Source organism: Protopterus annectens, chromosome 12.part0 (genome assembly GCF_019279795.1).
Source record: "Protopterus annectens isolate FY-2018-M chromosome 12.part0, PAN1.0, whole genome shotgun sequence".
Classification (NCBI taxonomy): domain Eukaryota; kingdom Metazoa; phylum Chordata; order Ceratodontiformes; family Protopteridae; genus Protopterus; species Protopterus annectens.
Genome location: NC_056746.1, coordinates 830,392,434 through 830,410,467, shown reverse-complemented (window position 1 = coordinate 830,410,467; position 18,034 = coordinate 830,392,434). Strand labels below are relative to the sequence as shown.

The 18,034-nt window shown below is 34.8% G+C and overlaps 1 protein-coding gene across 1 annotated transcript in view; it reads right to left on the bottom strand.

Moving 5' to 3' along the window:
- CDH26 (cadherin 26) overlaps positions 1-18,034 on the bottom strand; it is a 2,018,873-nt gene that overhangs the window by 200,553 nt on the left and 1,800,286 nt on the right. The gene's annotated exons all lie outside the window — the stretch shown is intronic.

The window sequence follows — 18,034 nt, the reverse complement described above, 5'->3', positions numbered from 1 at the left end:
TGCTATTGAAGAGGTCAGAGGAGGGTATTTGATCACCTTTTAAGAAAGGCACAAATTGCCCTGACAGTTGAGGTTTAATGCATTCACAGACCCTGCATTAAATGGGAATTTTAAATTTACTAGTTTATTGAGGTTAAATCAACTAGCACATTAGTTTCAAGTTACATAGTTGTTGATTTAGTTTAAACTTCATGTTAATTACCTATGTGAAAAATTCTATCTTTGTGATGACAGCAAATTATGTTTATTTGCATGATGTCACTGAATTCTTTCTTATTTAAACTGGTCTGTAGATTATCTTGATTGATGAAATGTTGCATTTGTTAAAAAAGTGCTTACCTACAGTTTTATTAATGATCATCCTTGTATATTTGACTTCTATAGGTTATTATTTTAATGTTCTGATTACTGTTGCTGTGCGGTGGCTGAGGCATAAGGAGTTATCTATGAAGGTGTTGAGTTCTCTGACATCTATATCTGTCCAGAGTTTGAAGTTGCCTATACTATAAGTTGCTGTTGAGATTTATTTACCAAATGTGACAATGCTACACGTCTTGAAATTGGACTTTGTCAGTTTGGAGTCAATGGCTCAATAATTGCTGGGATTCATTTTCCAATAGTGGCACTGCAGTGCAGTGCAGCATAAAGGGAAGGTACTACACTTCTGAGAGTGCCATCCTTTGAACAAGACATTTAATCAAGGTCCAATCTGTCTGAACTGGTGGTAGCGTAAGTGTCTGTTAAAGATTTCATGGCACTTATTATAAAGAGTGGGGGTTACATTTTTTGCATATATCTTAATGGGCCTATGTCAGATGATCGATTTTTTGGAAACTCGAAAAAATATTGAAGAGACCATATGATCAAGCTTCCAAAACCTCGAACAGCAAAAAAAAAAAAAACCCACAAAACTCTACCTTTTTTACATTTTTGCAGGGGGCAAGCCCCCTTGCACCCCAAACACCCTGCAAATTATATACACCAACTCCAAGATTACACTACAGTGAGGAAAAGCATATCTTTCCCAGTCCTTGCTGTACCACAATCTTAATTCAAAAGCTTTGAGTTTTCAAAAATTTGATCATATGGTCTCGACCATATGGAGTTTGAGTTTCTGAAAACTCAATCAGCTTATAGTAACCCATCTTAACACATCATACCCTACCATTCTATTTATAATATTTACAACAGTTGCAATATTTATAACAGTTACAATATTTTCAGTATTTTATGTCTTCAGTTATATAATTTATTATTTATTTATTTATTTATTGACATTTTTTAAATGGGAAAGTCCACTAGGCCCAACGACCCATTTTCAGTGGAGGCCCGAGGAGAAAAGCTCCATATAATCACAGAAATTTTTACATAACATCATCTTAACTTTGAAAGTCAAGAAAGTTTTTTACATAGTACAAATTGAAGTAGATATACAAGACAAATGCATATTATAGAGGTATACAATACAAAAAAATAAACCCAGTGTGTTAAATTTTTAGAAATTCTGTTTGTATATTCTAATAAGTAAGAGTACTGTTTAATCAATTCTGTTTATTCAGCTACAGAAATAAAGAAAGGAAGAGAGACTGGATACGAAGACAGATAGTGTAAACTGCAATTATATTAAGTTAGTAAAAGTATTTGTAGTGTATAGTGGCTAAAACATTTAAGGTAGTTTAATCGTATGACTACAAGAACAGACAGGGTTATTGAGATAGTATTCTTTTAGTGGAAATTTAAATGTTTTTAAAGAGTCTAGTCGAGTAATAGAGAGATGGAGCGCATTCCAAAGTTTGGTAATGGCATGGGAATAGAGACATTGTCCAGCTCTTTTGTTGGGTTTAGTTATGGTTAAGAGTCATTTGTTAGAGGACCTAAGATGCAGAGTAGGGGTGTGTGTTTGTATTATAGTTTGAAGGGATGGGCAGTAGTTTGGATTATTTAATAGCTTGTGGGTTGTGGGCGAGAGTAAGTTGGGAGTAATGTAGGTAGTGAGGGAACTCAAACCAGTTAGTGGCCAGGCAATGATGTCTGCGAGTTGGCATGTTGGAGACAAACTTAGCTATTTTATAGCAGCATGATTGTAGTTTGTTAAGGAGAGATGTGTGTAGGTTAGTGAAAATGGGGCAACTATAGAGGAGGGAGGGTAAAAGTAGACTATTAGCTAGTTTCAACTTCGTAGACTTGTCCAAATAGAGTTTATGCCTCTACAGTTTGCCAAGCTTAAAATGGGTCTTTTTGATTTGGCTGAGTACATGATTCTTAAAGGACAGTTTGTCATCAATTGTGATGCCAAGTAGTTTGGCTGTTTTTACAGTTTCAATTTCTGTATTGTTTTGAGAGAATATTTTAAGGTCTAGAGTAGAAGTTTGGTTGTGAAGAGTAAAAGTTTAGATTTTTTGGGATTAAGTAGCAGTTGAGCTTCATTAAGCCAGGATTTGATGGAAGTAAATGCATTTTTTGTTAACTTTAGGAAATCTGAGATGTTGTTAGAGGATGTAATTATAGTTAAATTGTCAGTGTATTGAATGAGTGTACTTTGCAGGGATGCTTTATGGAGACTATTAATAAATATATTAAAAATCAAGGGCCCAAGAATTGACCCTTGGGGAATGCCTGTGTAGTTGAGCAGGTAATCGGATTGCTTACTTTGCCATCTAACAGATTGTTTTCTGCTGTATAGGCAGTTATGGAACCAGGTTAGAGTGTGTGGGGAGCAGTTTATGGTGTCAAGTTGTAAAAGTAGTTTTGAGTGGGACACTGTATCAAAAGCTTTTGATAGGTCTAGTAGGATCACTGATGTTAGTAGGCCTGCATCAAGAGCTTTGTATACAGTGTTGGTAAATGACAGTAAGGCTGTTGTGAAGTGTGCTGGCCGAAAACTATATTGGGTGAGTGTGATTAGGTTATTGTCTGTGAGATGTTTTAGCAATTGAGAATAAATACACTTTTCTAGAATTTTAGATTGAGGTGAAAGTATGGAGATCGGCCAGTAGTTAGATAGATCATTGGTGTTGCCGCCTTTGTGAAGGGGAGTAATAATTGTTTTTTAATAGTTGTGGGGCATATGATTCAAAGAGTGATCAGTTAATGAGAATGCTTATTTTAACAGCTATAGAATCTGCTGCAAGTTTTAAGTATTCAGCTGGGAGGCCATTGGAAGAGGGGAGCATGGTTTTAGTTTTGAGAGCAGTTTACGAACTAGAGAGGTGGGTACTGGTTGTAATGTAAATAGAGGAGTGGATGGGTTTTTGTTGGAATTCCGATTGATGTGGGGGGAGTGGTTAGAGAGTTTATTGTTGTTTATGTTGACAATTATACTTTGTTAGTTTGTAGAGAGAAATTATTAACATGTTTTTTGGATAGTATCAATAAAATGAGAATTGAAGGCTTGGGCAATTTCTTGAGGATTTTTGTCAGGAGATGGGGAGGGGTTGTGTTCTGTACCAGGACTGAGGAGAGAGTAAATAAAGTTCCAGAACAATTTGGGGTTATTTTGTTAGGTAGTGAGTTTAGTGGAGAAATAGCTTTTTTTATCATTGATGATGTTATTGTGGGGGGCTGTGCCCCCACACCCCCGCTAAATATATATTCCAACTCTGAGATTGCACTACAGTGAAGAAAGGGAAAATATTCCGATCTTCACTGTACTATGATAAAAAAACAAACAAACTTCGAGTTGTGGCATTTTTGTTCATCTGAACGTTTGTAATTTGTAACATTCGTTGTTTTAATATAGACCCTTTTGGCATTGTTACGGAGTTGTTTATATCTGAGTTCTAGTTGTGGGGTTCTATTTCTGTGCCTTTCCTTCCAGGCTTTATCTCTGGAGGTAAGTAACTGTTTAGTTTGTTTAGTTAGCCATTAAGCATGGTTGGGCGTTAGTCTTTTGGAATGTGTGGGGGCAAGACCATCTTGAATATCTAAAAAGACTTCATTGAAGTAGTTGACTACTTCATCTAGTGGATGAAATTTGGTAGGGAACCAGTTGTGGGTTTTTAGAGACTCTAAGAATAGTTGTTCATTGAAATGGGTAAGATTCCTAATTGTTCTTAGACAATGCAGTTTGTCTGTCTGAAGTTGGGTTCTATGGGTATAGGTAGGAAGCAGGTCACTAAAGGTATTGGGCAGGGTCCTTGCCTTGGTGAATTTTTGAGGGTGTGAGACGAGTATCCAGTCTAGAGTTGATTATGTTTGTTTTTTTACCTTACAAGTGGGGTTAGAGATGAGTTGAGTAAACCTGTGCAAGTTAATACTATTTACTGGGGAGTCAGAGATGAGCGTTTGCCAGTTTATATTTGTGTCACCAAGAATGATGGCTTCATTTGATATATTTAGGGTGGTCCATGATAGTAGATCTTCAAGAGTAGGTATGTTTTGATCTGGGGGAATACAGAGTACAGCAATACATATTTGTTTTCTGTTGTTGATGTAAAGGTTAACTAGCAATAATTCCATATTTCCAAATGTTGGCATAGGTTTATCATATGGTGTTAACAGCTAAAGTGTCATGGTAGATTAATGCAACACCTCCACCTTTTTATATAGCTGGTCATTTCTATGTATATTATCTCCTGGAGGGATTATTTCAGTGTTGGCAATATGTGGTTTTAGCCAGGTCTCTGTGACTGCTACAATATCTGGGGAGTTGTGAGAGAGCCAGGCATGGAATTCAGTGGTTTTGTTACAGATACTACGTACATTAATTGTAGTGAAGCAGAGGTTTTTAGCACTAGAAGAAAGGTTTTTGGCAGAATGGTTGATTGGAACAAGGCTGGGATGAATGTTGCCACTTAGAGACAGGGCCTCATAGTTTCATGTAATTATGGATGCCGAGTAATGAAGAGAGCCCTATGGTGGGGGTTGTAAATTAATTTTAGTTTGATTATGATTGACAAAGGATCTAATCTTTGTAAGGTGCCAAGTATGGAAGTTGAATAAAGAGGGTGAGATGTCAGAGAAACTGTTCGTATTAGTGTGGGTTGCAATGGGTGATGTGGAAAATGTTGAAGTTGGGGAGTGGAATATAGTACGTAGGGAGGTATTGTGGGATAGGAAAAGAAGAATGTAAGTAAGGGAGATTAAGGTAATACAAGGTTTTAATCTATAGCACATGTTAGGAAAAGGTTGTGGTACTATAGTTAAGGAGAAGAATGAGGAAGATTCAGGAAGGGGAAAATATTAACAAGGAAGATAATTAGGGTGAAGTAAATGGAAGGATACTGCTGTAGGTGTCTGGGTGTTGGGTGTTAGACAGGAAAGGAAAGAGCTTATGGAAAGTATAAATGTAATTGATGTGGGTATGGGTGGGAATGGGGGTAGGGTAGGGGAGCGGAGTGACCTAGGGTTGCCACCTTTTCAAATGGCCAAAGTGGGACATTTTCGGGACACACATCAGATTTTACAGGCCAACACATACCCACGGTCAGTACAAAGGATAGAACTTTACTTTTTTTGCCTAAATAAAAGCTTATTCTTGTAGCAGTTTAGTTGCTTATTCTGTTTCTTGTAACATTTAAGTATTTTAGATACAGAAATAACTATTTTATGCAACTGTTACATAAAATATGCGACATAATTATGTCCTACAATCTCAGGACATTTGCCATTTTTAATATTTTTTGTCAGGACACAACTGCCCAAAGAGGGACTGTCCCTCGCAAAGTGGGACAGGTGGTAACCCTAGAGTGACCTGAGCAGAGCGAGGGTGAATGGAGTAGACAGAAACCTTGAGGCAGCTTCCCAGACCACAGTAGAAACAATCAGTTAACAATATGTGCCTCAAGACAGTGGAGCAGTTAATAGTAGGCAGTTCTTTGAGGTAAGAAACTTATGCAGGTAATAGCAACCTAACACTTGCTGCTTTATTAGTTCTGTATAGTTCTGCAGCTCTTGATATTAGCATTTGCTAAAAAGAGAGAAGAATGGAGGGAGAAAGTTCAGGGGAAAGGATAGGGGAGTTCAACACTATTTGATTGAGTTAGTGAGCATGGCACTAGTCAAATAAACACTAAAGTGTTTCCCTACTGAAACTTGCCTAGTACAGCAGGAAAATTAATGACACTAATAGTTTCCCTGCAGGTGAGATTAACACTTGTATTTCTTGTCATGAGGGAGCTGCAAAGGGGTGGGAGATCCAGTTAAGCAGGGTTAGTGGGGGTGTGCTCACTGAGAAATTCCAAACAGCAGCTGTAAGAGGAAAAAATGTTAGGACAGGGGTATTAGGAGGTATGTAGGACAGAAGATATATGATCACTAAGGAAGCGTCTCAGTGTAGTAATAGCAGAACTAGACAGGGAGGATAGCAGACATGATTGTTAATAAAAAGGTGGGCTTGACTTTGAGGGAGTGAAGCAACAACAAAGATGGAGGGAAGGTGAGAAAGGAAAGTAGGAAGTTCTAAGAGAAGGGAGATAGATTATTACAGCAGAAGTATCAGAAATGAGGCAGAAGTAGAGCACAATATATACAGTAAAATCATTTTACAAAAGGCAAACAATAGACATTGGTTACTGTAAACCCTTCAAGGGAGTGTATACAAGTTTAAGAATAAAAACACAACAGCACAGTACATATCAGTTAACTTAAGTAAAATTAGCTCTACAAACAAATCAGCTTAAGTAGACATGAGGCAGTAAGTAGAACACTGTATAGCAAGTAAAACACTTTACAAAATGCACTCTATAACAACTGTACTATCCTATTAATCTAACATATCTTCAGTACATTTGCTGTAACTAACAAAGTACATGTAATAGAGACCAGCCCCAGAAATACTTACATAGAAAGCAGTATATATCAGTTACAGTAGTGCCCAGAAAAAAACATACAGGTAATGCTTTAAACAGTGGTTGTGAAAATTGGAACTCAGGTTACAAAAACCTTGGGGTTACAGTTGGATGTTACCTCACAACTGCAACTGAAAGAGGCAGATCAAATGCACAATTTTATTTAAGCAGTTAGCACAGTATCAACCAGACAAAAATAGCATCAGAAATCTTGTATGGAAAAAGTATGTTGGTGGTATGCTCATTTGTATCCTTAGCGGGGAAGATATCACCAAGATTGGAAGAGTGCTGTGCAGCACAAAAAATGTACTGCAAAACTCAACAATTTAAAGCACCCTGTAAAACCCAGAATTACAAAAGCAGTGCACAGACAGTAAAAAGTACAAAATGATCTAATAATAGCTTTACATACAACACTTAAGTGGCATGCACATTTACTCGGGGCGCAGAGGAAATTCCCTTCATAAGGATAAAAAGGCTGTTTGAAAATGGTGACAGTTGTTGAGGGTGACTAAGTAACTTCAGAGAGGAAGTTGATCACAGGGGAGAGGTAGATGCAGTCTAAGTAGGAGGCAAAGGATGAAGGGAAATATAAACTTTTAATATCTTTCATTCTATCCTGTCCATCCTCTTCTCTACAGCCATTTTATTGCAGCCAACACATCTTCATCATTACTATTTTTATTATACCTCAGTTCATCACATCTTCTTTTCCACAACAGCCATACTGTTGCCATCAATTCCTTATCCCACTTGTCAACTTCACATTTTTGTATTTTCCAATCAATATTATTGTGACACTGCCAGCCCAGCTATCTGGAATTTTGTAAATAATCATATGTCATTTGTGAATATTAATATGATTCATATGCTTGTCTCACAAATATAAGAGAACTGTATGTTATGTACTGAGCTTCAAGAATGTAACCACAGTGTACCCTACTGAAAAAGAACAGAAATGTCTACAAACTATATACCTGTGCAAATGTTTTAATAGCGGAAGCTGGAACATACAGACTTAACTTGCAAAACTTCAAGAAAATAAGTTGAAAAGTAAAGTGCTTTATTTGTGCTATCTTAATTTCACTGCAGCAAGCAGACACAATGTCTAGAGCTAGAGGTATACCTATTGTCTTGAAACAGAAATAATTGCTAGGTTTCAAATGTAAAATTGTTTAATTGTTTTATGACTTCCAGTTTTAAGCATCTGAGAGATATATTTTTACAGAGAAATGTAAAATGTTGTTAAGTTTCTGTTAGCCTAGAAACTGAAGGCAGGTGGTGGAATTAAAGTGAGGTGAATCAACAATGTCTTGCTCTATTCTCTGATTCACCTCACTTTGATTCCACCACTGCAGAATATCAGTTAATAGTGGAAAGAATTGATAGATTTGAGGCACAGCTGATTTCTATAAAAAAAGAAGAAATTTATTTGTGATGTGAATGACTTCAAAATGGCACTTTTTTACTGGCCCAAAAGCTCTAATAACCCTAATTCTATGAGGAATACTGAAACAACACAAGAAAGCAGTACATCGGTGCATAAAACTACTGTGTCTAATACTACAGAGAATATGGTACCTTTCAGTGGGCTCAGCAGCCAATTAGATTGTGTGGGAACTTCAGTAGTTGACTTAGATGCCTTTCCTCCATTAACTGCTGAAAGAACATGTGTTGCAGCTATTGAAAATGCAACCACTATTACAGCAGAAAGATAAAATAGTAGTGGATTTGGCTACAGAATCACATCAACATGAAGAAAATAATCTAAATGGACTATCTGTGTGACCAAAAATATTGCAACAAGGAGAACAATGTCCAAATGAACTAATTGTATGACCCAAAACTTCTTTAGTTCAGACTCCACAACGGACATTGCAATTGAAACTTCCACTTCAGATTCCAGTTCAAGGAAGTTCTATAAGCAGCACAAGAAAGAGAAGCAGGAGCAGAAAGATAAAAGACAGAGAACTAACCACACAGACACAGCTGGGGATTGCAACCTTCACATAGGTAGGATCAACAACCAGAAGTCAAGTAGTATTAAAGTAATAAATGTTGGTAGTTCTAATACTGTTTTACATCACAGCAATTTTAACACTGTTTTAAACTTGTCTGCTACTAGATTAACTGAGGCTGAATTACAGTTACTGAGCAAAGGTTTAACCTATATTACTGCCAAAGATGGGAATCTTAATGATGGCTTATCAGAACTTACATTTTTGTAAGGAATTTAGAACTAAAAATATGTTTAAAAACAATGAAAGTAACTATGAATTGCAGCTAAAACATAGCAGCACTTTCATACCTAAGGGTACATCATGTACCAATGCATTTTATAAAATGCATGAGAATTAATTATATGAATTGTTTTCTTTTAAAAAAAAAGTAGTACAAATATTATAATCTAACATATGTAGAAAGGAATGCATTAAATGAACTACTAGCTAGAAATGATATAATAATTAAACAAGCAGACAAGGGAGGAAAAGTAGTAGTTATGAATACTGGTGATTATATTAATTGGATGTTGCATTTATTGGAAAATGAGAGTACATTTAAGAAGATTAGCTGCTTACAGGTGAATTATATTGTTTATAAAGTGAAAACTTTTTTATATGATTTACTAATGGAATACTGCATTACACTGGAGCTATATAATTACTTGTACTTAGCACACCCTGTGATTCCAAACATTTACAGTCTCCCAAAAATACATTAAAACATTACTAATCCACCGATGAGACCTACTGTATCAGGGAAAAGATGGATTACCACTGCGCTACCTAAATATTTGGAGAAAGAGTTACATGGTATGTTACAGTATAGTAAATGTTTCATTAAAGCCATAAATGAATTTTTAACCTCATTGCATACCTGATCAAAGAGAACTGTGTCACAAGAGTGGTTTTAGTTACTCTAGATATAAAGACACTGTTTACAGTCATACCTAATGACACAGGAATGGAGTCTGTTAGAGAGTTTCTTAGTAACCATAGTAGCTTGAGTGTGACCAAAATTAATATGTTATGTTCTAGGTTAGACATAGTGCTTGCTAATAATGTATTTATGTTTGGAGAGAACTATTTTCATCAGTGGCTGGGAGTAGCTATGGGCACCCCAGTAGTGAATACTTATGTTAACATCGTATTAGCACATTGGGAAGAACAGGTCATCTATGAATCTAATAATTTTCGTAACTCAAATTTGAGTTTTTATAAAAGATTCATCGATGACATCTTTCTGTTATGAAAATGGATTATAGAAGAATTAGAAGTCTTTGTAGAATATTTGCAAAGTACAATTAGTTTTCTACTCTTTAGTATGTCCTATTCAGATGTGACTATTAATTTTTTAGATGTTAATATTACACATAACTATCCATCTTTTGAAACATCCATTTATAAGAAGAATGTGCAAATAACAAGATCTGTACATGCACAAAGCATGCATCTTGGGTATATTCATAAAAATGTTGTTAAAAGCCAATTTCTGGGGGCCACTAGGTTAAATACCACTGATAATGGTTTTGAGAAATAGCTAGAAGCTATGGCCTCAGATTTTAGGATAAGAGACTATGATACAAAATTGATGGAGAATAATAAATATTTAGTTAGAAAAGAAAGAATTTCAACTGAAACTAAAAGTTCTGAATGTACTATGACTAAAAGAGATAGAGAGGGGCCTATTAGATATATAATGAAATATAATAGGCTTACATCCCAGATGTATTGGACTATACTTAAATTAGATACTGAGTTAAGTAAAATTATAGGAAAAAAACTCAGTTCACCTATAAAAGAGAAAGGAACCTAAAGCAGTTTCTATCTTACAAAGATTTGAGTGAAAGTAAACCTATAATAGCAGGAAAGGACTGTTTAAGATCTAATGTCCCATGTTATGGTTGTAATTTCTGTAGATATATAAATACATCTAATGAATTTATATATCTGCATACTTACAAAAAAATGTTCTTTACAGAGTATGCAACATGTAATATACCCAGAATGTGGTCTATTTAGTGAACTGTATAGCATGTGAGGCATTCTATATTGGAAAGACCAATCAAAAGTTAAAAGAAATAATTTTCTCACATCTCTCTGATATTAGAAGTGTGCCAACTAATGCCTTGACAAAACATATAATGATGAATTGTGTGCAGCATAGCTTTAAATTTTGTGTTTTATCACAAGTCACACTAGGGAATAGAGCTGATGACCTTGCTAATAAAATAGAGATAGAGGAATATAAATGGATAAATTATTTTTGGGTTGACTGCCTACTAGGACTAAATGTCACTAATAGTTTAAAACCACTATTAAAAGAGAAACACTCTTATGTGACTTAACTTCAAATTGATGCTTTGTTATATGAATTAGTCAAGTTTGATTTTAAGATTGTAGGTTTTTATACCATTTGATGAACTGTGTTGTTTTTACTGGCTGGCATGTGATGTATATTAATGCATTACAGCTTGTCTGTTTTAGCACTATAATGAAGAAGATTTTGTTAACTTGAAAGTTTTGTTTGTTGTTTAATAATAAACTGATGGCTTTGGACTATTGTTTCTCTTACTTCTACAATGTTTGACTTCTCTGGTTTAGTTTTGGCTGCTTAGGTAAATTTTTACTTGTGTTTGAGCCTGGAAACTGAAGGTAGGTGACAAAGAGTGATGTAATTGTGGCTAATGCAGCAGTAATATGTGATAATAATTTAAGATCTCTTTCAGGGAGAAAGACTGTGCATTTTATACCTTGTCTTGGACCTAGAAACATCCATCATCTGCATTTGCCTTGCTCTGTAAGTAAGTTATTTAGGGCATAGTATATTTTAGATATACATAGGAATACAGTAAATATTAGTTTAGATGTTTTCTGTATTAATTTGAGACTGTCCTGCAATGTTGTTTTAAAATATTTCCTGTGATTCTGAACTCTGTCATTACTGCGTTGAGTATTGTCTTGTTCTTTTATCATTTATTATTAAATATATTTAAACCTTTTAACTATGGCTGATTTGTTTAGAGATATTTAAGCTCTTAGAGTACTTGCTTATGTATTTAGTGACACTGTGTAGGCCACTCCAATAGCCTTGCTCTTGGTCACACTTACCATTTGGATAATAGTAACAGTACATAGTAGGACTGGTCACAGTTGGTAAGGGCCTTAGAGAATCTGATAAGTAGTGGTTGGTGGCAGTGACTTTATAGTCTGGGCAGAAGGGGCCAAAACTAGTAAACATGTGTCAGCCTTCCCCAGGAGCTTCTGTGTGCTTGTATATAAATCAAATCTCAAAGTGTGTGTGTGTGTGTGTGTGTGTGTGTGTGTGTGTGTGTGTGTGTGTGTGTGTGTGTGTGTGTGTGTGTGTGTGTGTGTGTGTTAGGTACTTATGCAGGGATGTGAAGCACTGGTTGGACAAAGAGGGGTGCTGGAGGTTTTGGCTTGACCATTCGGCTGATATCATAACCTTGTAGCTGTGCCAGTGGGGAGTCTTATTGGGGATCTGGAGAAATATGCAGAAACCAGCCCCAGACTGACTGTGATTTCTGTATGCCTTTAAAGGAAATTGTACTTTACTGTGTGTTTACTTGTCAGTCTCCCATTGTGTATGTCCCTCACTATTGCCAGTGGTGAGGATCAAGGTTTCTTGATTACTGGGCCAGTGCAAGTACATCACAGTTATATCCATGTTTATGTTTTGAAAGCCTTCCCAATTATTTCATTTTTAAATAAAAATTATTCTTTTTGCAATCAAAAAATAATACTTCATCATTACTTCTTCATTATAATCTTTACATTTTCTCTACTCTACCCCTTTACATTTTATACTACGACATTCTGCAGGCAAATTATCCAATAATAATCTCCAGAAAAATCTCCAGCCTCATAAAAATCTATTTTTTTACTGTTTTTCCTAACATCATGTTTATGATCTTTCCATTGTATTCTGTCTTTAACTTTATCATAGTTCATAGTTCTGGTGATAACTGCCTCAGGACAAAATGCAAACTAAAATGCAGACTGTATAACAAATGAGAAAGCTTTAGAACCCACACAAATATCAAGATGTTTTTAAAATAATTGCAAAGATCCAGAATGATGAATATACAAAGGGAGTTTAGACCACAAATAAACAATAGAATGTGTTTTAAATTTTGATCCAATTAAAGTTTAAAATTTACCAAATTTAAAAGTAAAATCAACACCTCTAGTGGATCAGATATATTACATCAGTTCAAAGTTTAATAAAAAAAATAAATTCCTCATTTGTTGAGGCCTTATAAGCTAAGCATAACTTGTTGCACAGATATCTATACTTCATGGAAAAAAGTTGTTCTACTCTGGAATAGTATGTGTGGCTTTTAACCATCATAAGTCTCTTTGTAAACTTCCACTGGATTTGCTCAAGTCCAAGTATATCACCTTTTATTATATGTACAAAACATGGCATTATATTCTATAATGTCATACATATACTATGAACATTTTTTAATAGTTCTGCGCTAATTCAAATAAAGTTCTTAAAATCAGTCCTATTACTTTCATTGATGTAATTTTTTGTGATTTGAGCATGAGAGCTGCATTTGAAATTATTACTAACAAGGATACCTAAACTTGCATACTCTGACAGATGCAATAAATCAATAAATCCCAGTCTCACATTAAGAATAACAGTATGCTTTCCAATATTTAAGACACCACACTTATCTTTATTAATATTAAGCCCATTTTGTTTTAAACAAGAGGCAGATAAACTGAATTACAAATTGAATTTATTTACATCCTTGGAAGTAGTCATAACATATCCAAACTTAATATCATCAGCATATTTAGCCATCCATACAGAAGGAGATTGAGACATCAAAGAAAAAATAATATTAAATAACATGGGTCCTAAAACTGAACCCTGTGGGCCTCCTGTAGTCACTTTTATCCAGATGAATTATAAGTATTAATTCTATCTCTCTGAAGTCTCCCAAGAAGCCAACTAGATATTCAATAAATAACGTACGGGTTAATCGTCTGCATATGGATTTCATTTGTAATAACATTATGTGGAACTCTATTGGAATACTTGAAAGATCAAGATAAACAACAATTCATGACAATCCTGAGCAGACAAATTAATAAAGTTTGCAAAAGTTGATCTATTCTATGTTCGAACAAGCTACCCATTAATTCATTATTCAGTACTGAACTTGGAACTCTTACCAGCCAATGGAATCAGACTAATTGGTGTATAATTAGAAGTATTTTTCACTGGTCTCCCTTAATGATTGGTATGATATCAGCATGTTTCCAGCTTGGGGGGATATAACTGCAGTGCAACATTTTATTAAAATGTGATGTAACAGTTGCAGAAATATATTTAAAGTATATAGGCCAGAAACATCCTCGTAAATTATCAGGACCTATGCCACTAACATGTCTTATATGGCCCAAAGTCTTAAGCACTAAGTCCACACAAAACTTTGGACACTCATGAGCATTCACTGTAGTGGTATTTAGCTCAAAATGATCAACCTTTCCAGCAGTCAGAAATCATTCAATTACATTTGCCAATCTTTCACTTGAATATAGTACTACATTATCCACAAAAATAGGGCCTACACTATTTATTCTTCCTTTAGACTGATTAACATTAAAAAAAAATTTTTTTCATCAAGACATTACACAAACGATTACTGTAATACTTGCATTTTGCAGTTTTTAAAAAATTACTCCACTCTTCTATTAAATAAATTATAAGCCCATTATGCAGTAACACTCATATTCTAAATTTCTTCCTTTTTTTCCAAAAAATTAGAATGTGTTATGTTCCAGCAAGATAGAAAGTATTTCTCATTTCCCCTAGTGATTGATTGTCTGCACTTGGTAATGACACATACACTGTAAAATATCCCAATTACTAGATATATCATTGAGATTTGCCATTGATAAACCAAGATAATTAATCTGCTGAATTATACCCATGCCAATTTTTTGGATTTTTTGTTTTACTTATCAAATATTATCTTTAACTGATGGTTTGAATATGTACTCAACAAAACTGAAAATTCAAATGCAATGTGATCAGATTTACCCAAAAGGCATATCTGCTTTAGATTAATGTTGCCATTTGTGATATTAATAAACAATAATCTAATGCAACGTTCACTCTTGTTCAAAACCTAATGAGCTGTGCAAAATTATTAATCAAAAATAAATCATAAAATTCTTCTTCCAGGGTAGTCACAAACATCCCATTACTCCACTTATTACTGGGAAATGAAAACTCTCTCAACGTAATCAGATTGTTAACTTTCAAATATTTATTTAGTCTTTCAATAAATATATACTGATCTAACAAAGATAATGTAGGGTTTTTTTGTAACATACCACAATAAGTGATGTTTGAAATAGGGTTGACAAATAATACCAGAAATAAAATGTTTCCAAATTATGATAATCCTCACTCAACCTAGGATTAATTCAGGCTCCTAGCATTATCATAATAAAGTTTTAATGGACAACTCATACATTTAATACTAGACTGAAATGGAAAACATGCTTCTGAAATGCAATATCAGAATAGTTCTTATTCAACAGTTTGTCCCCATGAAAACTCAAGTAAAACCTAGTTTATCAAATAATTGGTCTCTGCATGAAAATCTCTCCAGGTTCATATGACATCCAAATCTTTAGCCAGAAATAAAATAATAAAGCCTTGGATAACTGATAATCAGACAGTGAAGGAGATGGAAACATTTTAGAAAAATCCAAATTAATTTTATTTTTAAAGCAAACCTTGTAGATGTCCTAAACCTGCTTCTACATATAATATAATGGGGATCTCAACAAATCATTTACTTCTGCATGTATCATTACAGAGTCATAGGGTCATAGAAGGGTACTAGGCTAATGACCCCCAGGGCCTTACAAGCCTATCCAAGTTCAACATTTGTTCTCAAGGGTGTCTGGTTCAAGCAGACACTAAAGTCAACACCTCTTGCCCCTGTGGAACCCCAGGGCTGAATTTCTGGTTAGCCATCCAGTCATCCAAATTACACTTAAATAGGGCCAATGTGTGGATTTGTTTAACATGAACAGGAAAGCTTGCTCCAAAGGTGATGCAACCTCTGTGAGACAAATCTGTCTCTCCAGCAAGTTCTGTTGATGTCACATACCAGGTTAAGGTCCTTTGATTGAGTGACCCATGTGATATTTGACTTGTGACTGTGTCCATTAAAGCTGGGTCAGAAATTGCTCTATATGCAAGGAACAGATTGCCTCTGAGCAGTCTGTACAACAGAGTAAAGTAAACTGCTACACAATCTTTTACATTTCAGCAATTTTTGTATATCTAAAATGATGCCATACAACTTACGTCCACTAGTATGTGAAACAATGACCTTTTCCCTATCAATACTGATCACTAGTCTAAAAGATTTTCTGACCATTGAGTCTCCTAAAAGTAATGCTCCACTCATTTTTCCCCTTCACTAATATCCTTCTCATAATTAACACAAAAAGTCCTCCAACAGCTCTTCTTTTAAGACGTTTACTTGTCATTACATTTGACAAATGTCTCTCACTACTGTCACTATCCCTCCTGTGCCTTTTCCTGTCTCTGAATCTGTCTTTCCTCTCTGGAACATTATGTTTACCAGTTTTAATTTTCCATATCTTCATGTTATCATTCTTTTTGTTTTCTTTTTTCTTTTTATCTTCTCCTTCTTTTAACTTTTTTCCTTTTTCTTTTATTTCCATCCCTCCATATTCCACATACAGTATTTTCCATATCAAACTGCTTTCCTTCTCCTTCATATTTTAATACCCAAAAAGTTGAATAGGCAGAAAATATATAACTGGAAGTTTTTAAATGTAACCCTCCTTCTTTTTGTATTATATACTATTCCCCATCTAACTGGATTGAGTTTTAATCCCCAAATACAACTGAAAACAATCTCTCACAATTCTTTTTCCTCTTTTCCAGGAAAATATAAAAACTTTTCAAATATTCCAACTGTCCCAGTACATACATATTTAAAATATATACCTTCTTTTTGATGGAGAAATAGTTTCCACCAACTATTTTTTTTTATTTTATCCAGAATTTCTCTCCATTGTTCTGATAATTTTCCGCTTTTACCATACCTGATCCCTAATATGTTTTCCTCATTTATAGTATACTATATTCCATTTATTTTCTTTATTTCAACAAATCCTTTACTTTATGACCAATTTAAGCTTAATCCAGATTTACTTAACCTGCTTTCCATCCTTCCCACAGTATCCCTTATCCATACTCTACTTTTTTCAACTTCTCATCCTGCTTTTCTCATTTCATCAGTACATATTTGTATTATTGCATTCAGTATGAGAAAGACACCCCTGCTTCACACCTTTTTCAGTCTTTAAATTTCTTTTCTAACAAAACACAAGAGATACAAAGCTAATCCTGAAAAATATTTAAGGCTGTAGCCTTATGTAACCTCATCGTTAAGCAGTATCCTTACACTGGGGAGAATAAAGGCAGGCAAACAGCCTGCAGAAGGAAGCTAAAAAAGGAACACCACTGCATAAAAACTCAAGTTAGAGCAATGCTTAGCAAAGAATGCACTGAAATCTCTGCCAAAGGTAAAATATTTTATTGTGGAAATGTATGACTGCTTTCTTAAATTCAAATAAAACATGCAAATGTTCAACTTATATACTACTGTTAACAATGGGTTGGGTATGTGTCAGGTGTGGGGGGCCTCTCATTTGCCTTAACGTCACCTATTCCAGATATGTCCAGAAGTCTATCCCTTTATTTGCATATCAGGTAGTTCTGACCAATCAGTAGTGAGATAGTGCACCAGGCATGGTGACAAACCCCTCCAAACCCATGTAAGTGGCATAAAATTAACATCAGTAACTGAAATATGAAATTATAAGTTTACCATTCTATCCGGTTAGCTAAAAAATCTGTTTGGTCACAGCCTTTTTGAATAATATTCTTCAGATCCATCCATAAAAACATAAGATCTCAAATGTGAAGTAGAAATAACCATTATGGAAATATAGTAATAACAGTCCCTGTCTAGTTGTAAACCTGAAAATCGCACTGTATGAAAACAGAAGGAATAATCAAGGACACTTGAAGGACAACCATTCAAATGAAAAGAAGAACACTACATTGAAACAATAGGGAGATGGTGTCTAAAAAGGTGAACAAAGAAATAAGCCAAAAGACTGATCCTTCATGAGCTTGCTTGAGTCATT